Source organism: Ursus maritimus, unplaced genomic scaffold (assembly GCF_017311325.1).
Source record: "Ursus maritimus isolate PB19 unplaced genomic scaffold, ASM1731132v1 scaffold_1, whole genome shotgun sequence".
In the NCBI taxonomy this organism is placed as follows: Eukaryota; Metazoa; Chordata; class Mammalia; order Carnivora; family Ursidae; genus Ursus; species Ursus maritimus.
The window spans coordinates 89,906,772-89,920,783 of record NW_024423343.1 but is presented as its reverse complement, the minus strand read 5'-3'; the positions used below and the strand labels follow the sequence as shown (position 1 = coordinate 89,920,783).

Sequence of the window (14,012 nt, the reverse complement as noted above, 5' to 3'; positions counted from 1 at the left end):
GAGGATATTATGCTAAGTGAAACAAGTCAATCAGAGAAACATAATTATCATATGGTTTCACTCATATGTGGACCATAAGGAATAGTGCAGAGGACAATGGGGTGAGGACACTGAATGGGAAGAAATCAGAGAGGGAGACAAACAATATGAGATTCTTGACTCTGGGAAACAAACTGAGGGTTGCAGAAAGGGAGGTGGGTGGGAGGATGCAGTAACTGGGTGATGGGCCTTAAAGAGGGCACAATGATATGATGAGGACTGGGTGTTATACTCAAATAATGAATCATTGAACATTATGTCAAAAACTAATGATGTACTATACCTTGGCTAATTGGATTTAAATAAAAAAATAAAAAATATATTTGTTTCAAAGTTTAAAATATAGTAAATGCAGGGGCATTTGTAACTGTTAGGTGGAAGATGATGAAAAGAAGGATTAAAGAGATAACATCTGCTATAGACTAGTTGTTTTTTTTTTTATTTAGCTTTTAACGACAAAGCAAAACTCTGAGTCTTAGGTCATTCAATATGAGTTATTAAGTTGCAGAAAATCATTACGTGAGTTCTTTGGCCATGAAAATGGTTATTATGTTGCACTATGCAGCTATACTTTTATGGAAGAAGAAAGAAAAAATACCTTAGGTTAGTAATTCTCCCAGCACAGAATCTTAACCATGTAAATAGTTTACCTATTATCAGAGCAAGTGCTGGAACAGAATAATATAGGTTATTTTAAGTGGCAATGAAACATGGCGAAAGCTTTTATCCAAACTCTGGGATAAAGAATAGGACTCATGAAACATACTTTCTGGTGTTGGTAAGATAGAGAAAGCAGTCAAGGGTAGCATTTCAAGGCCAACTTATGTCCTGAGAAATGAAATCCTTCTAGAAACATAAAACCCAAAGACATTCTTGTTTGAGGTCCAAAGTGAGTAAATTATTTTATACCACTTGATCTCTTATATGTGATTCTTCTCTGGGTTCTTGAAACATATTGCTAAGTGCCTCCTTTTTCCACAGGAGAATAGTGATAGCATATTTTACCTTTATATTTGAGACACAACTTGGCTGGGTATAAAATTCCTAGATTAAAAATCCCCCCACTCAAAATAGTAACTGTAAAATTGTTTTAAAAATTAGAATTCTAGGGGTGCCTGGGTGGCTCCGTCGGTTAAGCATCTGCCTTCAGCTCAGGTCATGATCCTGGGGTCCTGGGATTGAGCCCCACGTTGGTCTTCCTGCTCAGCGGGGAGCCTGTTTCTCCCTCTGCCTTGCCTGCCATTCCCTCTGCTTGTGCTCTCTCCATCAAATAAATAAATAAAATCTTTTTAAAAAATTTTAGAACTCTAATATCAATGTTCATAGTAAGCCCACTGAGTAAGTTTAGTAATTCACTGCTGTTCTTTACCTTTAGAATATATACCCTAAAGAAGTATAGTCATAGTTTTATATTCAAAGAAATTTGAAGACCGATTTTCTCTGTGTGGTTACCATTTTTATATGCTGTTGGGTTCATTTGTTTCTGATTCTGTACAAGCTTTATTTTTGGCTTAATATAATTTTTAAATATGTAGAATATTTACATGCTTTAGAAGTAAAAATCACATACAAAGTATATTTTGAGAAGTTCCCTTGTTCTCCATATCACCACCCTCTATAGACAACCGTTAGCTAACTTTTACGTACTTTGAAAAATAAGCAAATTGTCTGTATATATACTCATTCCTCTGCCTTTCTTATATAAAAGATATCAAACTATACAATATTTCCCACTTTAATTTTGTAACTTAGTAGTATTTTCTGGAAATCACTCCATATTAATTCACGCAGATCTTAACTTTGCTATAATGGCTGCATGGTTCTCCATTGTGTCTTATGGGCTGTTCAACCGGTTCCCTACTGAGAGATATTTGGATTTCCAGTTTTTTGCCTTTACAGATGCTATGGCCATAAATAGCCCTGTGCAGAGGTTGTTTCGTATTTGTGGAGTTTTGTCTTCATGGTCTTTGCCATTCTGTATTTGCTCAGGTGGTCTCTATCTTGGGCAGAAGTCCGTGGTTAGGTTTCTCAATTCAGCTTTATTTGCTTTATGGTGCAAGTAAGTTCCTTTCAGCTATTGATTAGGTTGAAATCAGTTAATACTTCAGTATTTTGTCCCTTTTTTTGGTCATAAGTTCAGGCAGTTCTCTCCTTTAATGCATAGAATATTCTTGAAAATTTGTACAAGACCCGAATGTGGGAAAGCCAGACCATAGACTTATTAGATATAAGGGAGGTAGGAGTTCCACTCCCAGAGAGAGGCTGACGATCCCTAATTACACCTCGGCTTTTTGAACACAGTCGTTTATGATTTATTGCCAGTATTCTGTACATGTTCTTTAATTGTGTTCTTTTCCTTCACAATTGATTGAACACACAATTGACCTGCCTGAGTCCAATGAGAATCTGATTAGGGTGAAAGATTGTCTTCAGGCTGTTGATCATTTTCATCTTTTTCTCAATTATATTACATTTGCATGGCTTATACTTCTTAATCACTTGTATCAGCACTTTCATGTTTCTGTTTTTCTCTCATTTTATGAAATAACAGGACAAAATAAAGTAAACATGCAGATCATCACACAAATAGTTCTGGGCTGAAACAGAATAATTCATTCTTCGGTAACACTACTATGTGATAGCTTGAATTGATCAGTCTTCAGCTATTGAATGCAGTCAGAGTTTGGCTTATGAAAAGGGGTTTGGAGTGCTAATACATAACGTGTGGATGTACAGACTGTTTGCAAGTTGAACATGAAAGGTGAGGTGCCTCTGTATTTTGTGAGAAGTTGGGAGAGGCTGCATGGGCAGCAGCTGGGTCAATGCCATCCAAAAGTGAGCAATAAAAACGCAGAGAAGAATGTGCAGGTGGTCTTCAAGTTATGACCAAAGATGTACACTCACTGCATTTCAAAGTTGGTTATTTGACATGAATTTCTGGTTTTCCTCCTCACCTCTCTCTTATCTTTTCTTTCCATCTCCATTTATCCAGAGGTTTTGCTTGAATCCTAAGAGGGCTCTTCTGTCAATGGCAGAAATCATCTAAGAAATGTGTGAATTAGAAGCACTGTGGTTCTTGCTCCATTTCCATGTCCTACTCACAGAGTTTTTACAAGGCAAGGGATTTTACCTCTGCATCTTGGGTATTATTCGTGGCCTGTGAATGGCGTTGAAATATATAGAACCAACTCTGGATGGTACTTGAAGGGATAAATCTACTGGCTTCAAAAAGCTAGAAGAGATGGCAGGAAACACCTGCAGCCTTTGCAGGGAAGTAATATGTGGTGTGAAGCAGTGACCCAAGAGGGGCAGGAGAGCTTCGGAAGGTGAACAAAATGAATCTGCACTCCAGGATCAAGATCAAGGGTCTGAGATTGAAAAACATCAAATGAAACCAAAAGGGAGGTTCTGGAATAGGCCAAGGACAAACCCTGGCGGTAGAGGTGGAATCAAAAGTGGGAGCTGAGGAAGAGGAGGAGGACACCAACTATAAGTTTAAAACAAGGGACAGGAGCCAGAATAAACTGTTGTTAACAGGAGAATGTTCCAGAGGCTGTGGCTCAGAAACTGAGCCTGTAGCTCAACCCACATACCTATTTTTGTCACCTTTTCCAAGGACACTCATGCAAGGAAATGGTTGTTTAAATGAAAAAGCAGGGAGAGGAGAAGCAGACATATAGGATGGGATGCATATCCAGGGAGTTAAAACATTAGGATATTGACTGTGATGAATGTTTTGAAGAGTGTTTTTAAAATTCTGTTCCTCAGAACTGTTTTGGTGCTCCCAGGCCAGTGGGAGTGTTTCCTTCAGTGTCCTGGGTCAATGTGAGGGTAGCAGGGGAGAGATGACCCGTGATGGAGGCCACTGCTTCCCCCTTGACAGCAGTTCTCCTTTGGTCTATTTTATAGTGGGGGGCTGTATAAGATTTCATTTGCAAGAATGTTTTTGCTGTATTAGTTTCATGTGGCTGCTGTAACAAATTGTACCAAACTTGGTGCCTTAACAACAACAGAAATTTATTTTCTTATGGTCAGGAGACCAGAGGTCTGAAATCAGGGTGTGCGTGGGACCACACTTCCTCCAGAGGTTCTAGGGGAGAATCCCCTTGAAGAGAAGGCAGAATTCTTCCTCTCCCCTTTAAGTTCTTCCAGCTGGACTAAGGACCAAATATACATGAGGCAAGTTAATAGGAGAAAAAACCACAAAGTTTTATGACGTGCACACGGAGGCTCAATAATGAAATTGAGACCTAAAGAAATGATTAAAGCAGGTAGTTTTTATACATTTTAGACAAAAAGACAATTAGTGAAGAATTTATAGGATAAGGAAAAACAGGTATTCGGGAGCTTTAATTATTAAGGAATTCTAAGTGGAATTGGGAACTGAGGTGTAGTAGATTAGTAAAAAGTAACCAGGTTTGTTTTTATAACTTTCTGGTCTTTAAAATCCTTCTCTCTGGTGATAAGAATGTCTTTTTACTTTGGTGTGGGGAGGATATTTTTTATATGGGAGATTTGTTTCCTGCTTTCACAGGGACAAAGGAGTGTCTGGGCGTCCTTGCACCAGGTGTTTGTTAAGCAACTTTAATTTAAAACAGTTGATATGACAGAGTGGCACGTTTGGGGGGCCTGCTCTTGGCCCCTACACCTTCCTGGTCTCCTCTGGTTTCTGGTTGCTTTTGGCATTCCTTGGCTTGTGGCAGCCTCTTTCTCGGCTTCATCTTCTCTCCACCTTCTCTGTAAAGGTGTTTCCGATCTCCTTCTGACTCTTTTGTAAGGACACTTGTGATGGCATTTAGGGCTTATAGGGATAATCCGGGATAGTCTCTTGATTTCAAAATTTTTACATTAATAAAAGATCAGTGTAATGTAGTTTAATTAATTAACTTAATTATAGCTAAAAAGACTCCTTATTAGAGTCTCTTCTTCAGTGAGGTTACATTCATGTGTTCCGGGATTAGGATGTGGACATATCTGTTTGGAGACTACCATTTAACCCACTACATGCTGTTAAAAAAATTTGTAAACTTCTGGTCTTAAATGATGAACATGAAAAATTGGTTAAAAAAAAAGAATGGAAATGCCCTCAGTCTTTGGGGTTCTCTGCTGGAGATAGGGAAAGACAATTGTGCCACAATTTGGTGTTTAAATACTAGGTAGATGCAACAGGATGGTGTAAGCCTCACAGAAGGGGTAGCACGCATATTCATTCAGGGGCTGAATGTGGTGGGGTCCCTGGCTTTGTTAGGGCTCCGTCAGTGAAGACTTAAGTCACTCACTGTCACTCACAATTTCCTTCCTTGTCTCAATACTGAATGATGATGATTTTGAAGGAGGACCAGGTGGGGCTCAACCTGGATGTGACGTGGTTCTCTAATAAAACCCAGGCTTTATGGAAAGGGTAAAGGGAGTAGTGAAGAATGACCCTACCCCTAGGTACATGTACCTAGTTGTTAACGTAAGCGTAGCCGTTCTCATAAAGATGTATGTGATACAGTCCCTGGGATCTGATCTTAGTCCTTATTCCGTTTCTAGTGAGCAATAGGTGAAAATCTCTGGGCATGTTTGAGGAAATGGTCTCTATTTTGTTCCACTTTCTCCACTGTATAGTTACTATTTTCCTTTTATAATTAATGAGTAACTTGTGGGGAGGCACTATAAATACCCCATTCCTTATCAAAGTTTCCTTTCTAGATGTAGCATCCAAGGAGGATTTATTTGCCTCAGTCTCTGCTATGATGGTTTAAGATGGAGTTTTACGAATTCTGTCATTCCTTCTGTATTTATTAGTCAGCATTTTATGGAAAGGAAGAGATTTCCCCTTTTTTATGTTTGTTTATCTATTATCTGCCTAGACTCATGGATTCTTATTTTATTCAATGGCTTATATAGTTCATTAATGTTTTTATTTATTTTGATGTTCAGTTGTCCCAAGTTTAACCAGTGGGAACCCTTTCAAGCTGCCTCCTGTGTCCTTTTAACATGTTCTCATCGTTCTTTGAGTACTTCCTCACTTTTTGGTACAATAAGATGTTTCTAGATTGTCTTGTACTTTCCCCGTCCCCGCTCTGGAATTAGCTTTTCCTCCAAGGAGTCCCATCCCTTTTTGTAGACAGTGGTAATTTTATACCATAATCTAAAGCCAATTTTTTTTTTCATTCCATGGTTGCTATCTAAATCTGTCATAGGCAGTGCCTTAGTCCATTCAGGTTGCCGTAACAAAATACCATAGAACTGAGTGGCTTATAAATAACAGAAATTTATTGTTTACATTTCTGGAGGCTAGAAGTCCAAGGTCACGGTGCCAGCAGGGTTGGGTTCTGGTAAGATCATCTTGCAGGCTGTAGACTGAGGACTTACATCCTTACATGATTGAAGGCCTAGGGAGCCCTGTGGGGTTTCTTGCATGAGGGCATTAATCCCATTCACGAAGGACCACCCTTATCACTTAATCACCTGGCAAAGTCCCTAGGTCCTAATACCATCCCTTTGGGGGTTAGGATTTTAACATATGAATTTGGGAGAGGGGGCACACAGGTTCAGACAATAGAACATCGTCTCAGTTTAGGTTCCCCAGAACCAGACCTTTGAGCCAAGGATTCCGAGGCAAGCTGTTGGTCGGGAAGAGCAGTGTTAGGTGAGGGTGAGGCAACACAGGAAGGGCGCTATCAGGCTGCCTACTTTGGAAAATGGTGTACAACACACACTTCAAAACTACCTGGCTAAGGGGTGAGAAAGCTGGAGTGTGTAACCCCCACACCTGTCAGACACTGGCGCGGGGCTACTGTGTGGGGCTGGCTGGTGGGCTGGGTAGGGAGGCTGGTTGCAGGGAGGCCTTCATTCCCAGGCTCCTCTAGTCTGGAGAGGTGGCTGGAAATCAGGCTGCCTTGTACAGACATGGGAGAGGGCTGGAGGGTGTGGGCACCGGCAACATTGGTCATTAGGTACTGGCACCACCAGGAAAGGGTGGTGAAGCTCACTGAGAAGCAGAGAGAAGAGCTTTGGGGCCTCTGGAGGAAGCTACTCTGGAAGCCCCGGAGGTTTCCTGACATGGGGGGAGTATTTTAGATAAGGGGCCCTCTGGACTTCCCTCACAAAGAACACCCTGGCTTGGCTGTTGTGACTCCTATTGTTCCCTCCTGAGGAACTTGTGGGCCACATGCTTCGCCTCACCCACTGTTGGCCACATGAGTGTGTATCTATTTGTAGTGCGAGGCAAGTGACTTTGGAGAGGGTGGTGGTAGGCGTGTGGGGTAGGGAGGCAGGAGGAGTTAATCATTTTGGCTAGAAAATAGGAGGAACAGAGAAGAGGAGCCATCTTTGACTCCCTACTTTCCTTATCCCGTCACATTCAACACCCTAGCAATATTCATATTCCAAACCTGGTGGCCTCTCACCACCTCCTTTGCCCCCGGCAAGGCCCAGTGGCCATCCTCTGTCCCGTGAACCATTGCACTCTGCTGCCTCTCCACACAGCAGGCTGAGTGCAGAGCTCGGGCATGTTACTGTCCTGCTCAGAACCTTACACGGCCTTTATTTATTTATTTATTATTTTTTTAAGATTTTATTTATTTGACAGAGATAGAGACAGCCAGTGAGAGAGGGAACACAAGCAGGGGGAATGGGAGAGGAAGAAGCAGACTCATAGCGGAGGAGCCTGATGTGGGGCTCGATCCCAGAACTCAGGGACCACGCCCTGAGCCGAAGGCAGACGCTTAACAACTGAGCCACCCAGGCGCCCCTTACACGGCCTTTCTATTCCACTGAGTATGAAAGTCAGCGTCCTGCCCAGGACCGGCGAGCCACATACAGCTGGGCCTGTGGTTGGCAGCCGCCTCTCTGATTTGCTCCTCTAACTCTCTTTCCCTCCTTCATTCTGCTTGATGATTCTGGAACGCACCAGCCTTTTTTCTCCACTGGCCTTGTGTTGCTGTTCCCTCTGCTTGGAATGCTTTTCTACCAGAGCCACATGCCTCCCTCCTGCCTCCTTCTGTCTTCTGGGAACGTGGCTCCGGTGTCATCTCCTTCCCAGTCTCCCCATCTGCTCATTACTCTGTCCCATTAATCTGCTTTATTTTGCTTCAAAGCCTTATGGACGTAAATTAAGACCACCCAAATGAGAACAAGCCAAGGCCACTTATTCAGAGCTTGCTACAAGAAACTCAGCCACCATCCTTTGCATTTGGCAGGCAGAGGCGTGGAAAGCTTCATAGTGGAAAAAGGGAAGCCTCAGGTATGGCTTGACTGGAGGCTAATGTCCTGGGGAGGCTGTAGGTGGGCTAAGCAGAAGTAGGGCCTCCCATGTGATTGGTCAGGGGTTTATATTTGCCTTTTTCTGATTGGTCCTAATTTGGAAGCAAGTGTAAAAGGTAGGGAAGCTGCCAGTTACTAATAAAGTCCTTGCCAGTTGTTACAGGGATTATTGTTTGGATTCCTGAACTGTCGCTAGAGATTGTGGTCTGACTTCCTACCAGTCTGACTTATAGCAGGCTGGCTTCCTGGGCTGGTTTCCTGGGCAGGTTGCTGCAGGTTGCAGGTCAGAATTCTATTTTTATGTATAGCCTGGCCGTCAGCTGTTTGTATATTTAGTCTCTCAGCACTTACTGTTTACTGAAGGTGATACGTATTTATTTTTCTAGTTATTGCCTGTCCCACAAGAGAAGGGAAGCTTTGTAAGGGGAGGGGTCTAGTCTTGTTTCCATTGCTTCTCCAGCTCCTCAAACTATACCAGGCACATGGTAGGCATCCAGTAAATATGTATTGAATGAGGCATGAGGATGCCTAATCATTCCCCTATTTCAGTTTCTAGAAATAAAATCATTTGAGTGAAGCTTTAACTTTATATATTTTTCTCTCTCACTGGGCTGATCGCCCCTGTAGCATTTTGGTTCAGATCAGCCACCATCTGGAGATACTTGGAGCAAATGCCCATGGGGAGGACCATGAGTTTTGGATTCAGGGGAACAAATTCAATTATCTGTAGGAGCTAGACAGGTCAAAGAATGAACCAGCCTGGTGGGCGAGGAGTGACAGAGAACAAGGAGCCTTTGTCCTGTGGAAAGATGGCTGCCTCAACTTAGCATTTACCAATTTTAATAGGTCAGAACACAAGCCTCCTGTTTCTGGAGTTCTGTGTGAATACTTCCATTTAAATGTTTGTGACTTGTAAAAGACTAAGTATCAGGACAGGCCCAGGAAGGTGGGAAAAAACAAAATGTTTTGGAGGACTGCATTCAGTCCTTGGGTGGCCAGGCTTGGCTCTGGGTTGCCTCCTCAGATCCTGTCTGGAAGTCTCTTTGGGGCTCCCTCTCCCTGCTTGGCCTGACCTGCCCCAAGATCGAGATTGGATGGTTAGGAGAAGACAAGGGGGTATGAGCCCCTCAGCTCCAGCCATCGGACACTGCGAACTGGGTTTCTGTGTATATGTTGCCTTCTGAATGCTTTTCTTCATCAAGAGTCCTCCGTGGGTTTGAGGAGGGTGATTGCATGAGGCCGTTTTGGCATCGAGCTGATTATAAGTGCAGCCGCAGGAGCCGGCTCCCTGATTAGAACTGAGATTCTAAAGCCAGATGAATTAATAATGAGGTGACAGGGAAAAGGAGAGACTCTTACACTGCATTTGGTTATGTTAAGAGAAGTTTTAGGTGCTTTTGCAAGAAAAAAAAAAGAATATTTCTCTAAACATTGAATCAAGCTGATTGGTACCTGGATTAATTAAGCTCCTTTTCTCAGAGCACAACCGACCCTTCAGGAAAATCCCTTTCCTAAGCACCATTCATTACAGTTTGACAGGATTAAAAGATAAGGATTGTGGGCCGTGCAGATTATAAAACAGGAGAGGGAAGGGACCCCGGGACAGTTATCGGATGTTATCTTCACAGCTATCACAGAAGAACCCAACAAAAATGATATTCAAGATGGATTTTCTTTTCTGGTTCCAATTCCAGGAAAGTACCAAAATGCAAACCACCCAGGATTGATATTATTTAAGAGCCATTATCGTTGATTAAATCTGAGCACAACCAAAAAGCTCTCCAGTTTCTTCAGAAATGGGAGATAAAGTGTTTTGGGTAAGGTGAGCATTTTGCCAAATTTTGTGGTGGTAGCAAACCCCATATTTATTTGAAATTGCTTAAAATTTTATTCCCCTTCAGCCCTGATTGAGCTAATTAGAACCCACAGGGAATTATGCGGGTAATGGCGGCGTGGGGGGAAGTATAAATATGCAGTGCAATTAGCGCCTGCTCTTTTTCTGCGTGATGCAATCTGGGAGCTCATGGGCTGGTGCAAACCTTGGAACAATAGGAACCATTGATGCTCAAGCTGCTAGGGGAGTCCATAATTATGATATAATATTTTGCCAGCCTCTTGCATGCATGAAGGTAGACTGGAATGTGAGTAAATAAAACCCAGCAATTTTCTCCATCCATAATTCTTTATATCAATAGCGTATTTTCTCTATTCTCCTTCTCTTTTTTCCAAGAACATAGAAACTTTACTTACTTGAGCATTTTATGTACTACGAAGGACTTCATCTCCATGGGAAGAAATCTGGCTTGCAATCAGTTAAACGGACGATTTTCTCAGTGTTGTTACAAGTTGAATAAAGCTACTCCACAATGCCCTCTGCCCATCACAGGCAGACTTTCTTGATTTTGCTTGCTACTGTTGTATAAGCTCATGCCAGGAGAGAACTGAATTTTGTCCTTTATTCCTTAATTTGTTGGAACTGTACTCGGGGTGGGCTGACTTCATGGCCATATGACCAAGGAAGTCATTTATAGCTGTGTTTAAAGCTAGCATTATACAATAGAAAGATGAACAAGATTCTTGCTAATAATTTAAATAGTTAGTTTTTCTTGATTTAGAATAACATGGAATAGCAAATAAAAGGCACCATGACAAGCAGAAGGAGGGACCACAGCACAAAGGACAAAGCTTTATATTTGAATCCTTTAACATCACTTTTTTCCCTCTACTTTTTGAACGAAGGGCCCCGAATTTGCATTTTGCTCCGGGCCCCATAAATTATGTAGCTGACTCTATACCCAGGCACAGCTAAATGGAATTCCAAGATTTATTCACTCATTCAACAAACATCTACTCAGTACACCACAGTACCGGGTGTAAGAGATGCGAAGATTAATGAAGGGGATGGTCTCTGCTTCCTGGGTCTTACCACCTCGTTTCAGGACACATCCCTGCAATCCAGTCTCGTAGATGCTTGTGGAACCGCGAGACCCAAATGTGGGAGCAGATGTGAATTCCCAGTTGTACCTGGTGATGGGAGGGTTCAGGAAAGAATTTGTAGAGGTGCTATTTCAGATTGTAGCTGAGTGTTCAAACTTGCCGGACACGTAAGAAACACTCTCTTTCTGAACATAATACCAAATAATTAGAATGGTCATTGCAGAAATTGGAGTCTTTCTCATCTTTTGCTCCAACCTCATAGATTATGAGGAAGACCATGCAGTTGTCTTTATTCAAATCTGAGACAGTGACTGTATTCTGCTTTTAAGTGTCAAAAGTAGGCCTAAAACTTAGGTAATCTGATTTCCATTTTTTTTTTTTTTTAGCTGAAGTATTGTTGGCAAAGGTTACGTTAGTTTCAGGTGTACAACGTAGTGATTCTGCAAGTCTGTACATTGTGCTGTGCTCATCACAAGTGTACCTACTGTGTGTTACCACATAACACTCTTACGGTACCATTGACTACATGCCCTATGAAGTACATTTTATCCCCATTGATTTTGAATTCTTTCTCACTGCATTCCAATGATCTCTTCCCCCTCAATCCTTAACTTAATAACTGTTCTTTCCTGTTACTAGTATTAAGACATTTGGAAATGAGGCAGTATTTTGGAGATTTTATTTTTTGCTTCATATAAAAACTTATGGAAGGGGTCTTTTAAAGAGAATATTTTTCCAGTGCACTTAAAGTTTATTTTATAAAAATCTACTTCTCCCTAACCACCACCACCCTGAGTAGGGAATGCCTGTGTTCGGGAGCCAGCCTTCTGGTATGGAAGAAGTAGCATCTTGCAGTCAGGCCTGGGTGGCATCCGAGCCTCCTCCATATGCTTTAGGAACTGTAATTAGCCTCCTTGAGCCTTGGTTTCCTCGTCTGTACAATGGGGACAGTGCCAATGGCTTCATAGTGATGGTGGAGGGTTTGATGGGATGAGGTTGTAGAATATCCAGCAGGTACTGGGTGCTCAGTGAACGTGACCTTCTCTCAAAGACAATTTTTCCATCTTCTTCCCTCTTCTTTTAAGGCATTTACCATGTGAAATTGCTCATTTTATATATAGCCTATTATATCAGTGTTGGTTACTTGTGAAATTTCTGTTACTTTTAACCTTCTACTAATATGAATGTAAAGAGAGAAAAATATGACTCTTCAATTTCCACATTTTCTTTCCGTGTTCACTTTCTATCCCAATGATGAGATCCCAGAATACTAAGAACTTTGGGGGAGGTATCAGAGTAAATTTGAATAATTTTCAAATGATAAGGCACTTTGGAGATAATCATAATAGCTGACATTTCAAGAAGGCTTTGCTCTGGGCAAGGTACCATTCTGAGCCCTTTACATGTATTAATTTGATTATATCTTATAAAGAGTCTATGAGGGAAGTGTGTTATTATTTCCATTTCACAGATAAGGAACAGAAGCAAGGAGTTAAGTAACTCATCCAAGGTCACCTTGGCTGGTCCAGGACCCACACCGTAAGCCTTATGCTAACACACCTTAATTATGATATATCCCAGAGCCCCAGTTCTACAGATGACTCAGATCTGCAAACAATAATCGACTTGCCCAAGGTCATCTAGTTGCTTAAATGCAGAGAGAGGACCGGAACCCCAGGATCCTGAACCCTGGGATCCTGACTCCCCGGTGCAGGACCTTCTCCACTGCCCCCACAGTTACTGGCAGGATAGGCTCCTGAGAGGCTCAAACTGGGAACCAGCCGAGCTAGATAATAATACTTCTATTCCTGTGGCTTTCATTAAAGATGCATGATTTTTTATAATTCTTTCCTTTAACAGTAATTGCTATGTTTTGTCTTTCAGGAACCTGGGCAGCAAGAGATAAGCCAATATATCTGCCTGTGGAGCCTACAGTTAAAAATAATTATAGAGAACATGGTGATGCTTCAGAAACTGTCAGGTGATGCAACATTTTCAGATCATACTTTATTACGTTATTCGGTTGTAGTCTAGAGGGGGATGCCTATCGGTGGAATGGAGGAAAGAGGGGGAAAGAAAAGCCAAATGTTGTTCAGTTTCTTTCATGGAAAACACCTGACCATTATCATATCATGGTAAACTCAAATGAAATTTGGATTTGTACGTTAGCCAAAAAATTAGTTATTGACTATACTTACACTTTTCCAAAGAGAACTTCGTGTGTGCAATGAGATGACTAAACCAGTTTGGTAACTATAATGTGCGCTAAGAGTGAAGAGGCGGCAGAGACATCAGCTGTGGGGGTCAGGGCCGTTGCTGTGGTTCAACAGAACCCTGTGTCTGAGCTTCCTGGCCACCATTCTCCCGCATCGGAAAGGAATGCAGCAGTGATGCTTACAGGAGGCAAAGCTCACTTGAATAGAGCAGTTTTTGGCAAAGAGCGTGGTAGAGGGAATATTAACCAGCAACAGAACAGCTCCTCTGTGAGCAGTCGGGGTTCTCCGGAGAAACAGAACCTCCCCCCTGCCTCCCTCCCCCTCTCTCTGCCTCTCTACCCCTCCCTCTGTCCTCCCTCTCCCTGCCCCATCTCTCTACCTCTGTCACGTTTATAATAAGGCGTTGGCTCATGTGATTATGGAGGCTGACAAGCCCCAGGCCTGCAGTTAGGAAGTTCGAGCCCCGGAAGAGCTGGTGGTGTAGTGGGGTTTGAGTCAGGCCGGAGAACCAGGAGAACTGAGGGTGTGAGTTCCAGTCCAAGTTTGAAGGCAGGAGAAGGCAGTCTG

At 42.2% G+C, this 14,012-nt stretch overlaps 1 long non-coding RNA gene across 1 annotated transcript in view; it reads left to right on the top strand.

Moving 5' to 3' along the window:
- Window positions 1-14,012, top strand: part of LOC121106314 — a 90,724-nt gene that overhangs the window by 61,578 nt on the left and 15,134 nt on the right. The window contains exon 5 of the long non-coding RNA XR_005838942.1: window positions 13,114-13,210. This is a non-coding gene — a long non-coding RNA (uncharacterized LOC121106314). The remainder of the gene's footprint in view (window positions 1-13,113; window positions 13,211-14,012) is intronic.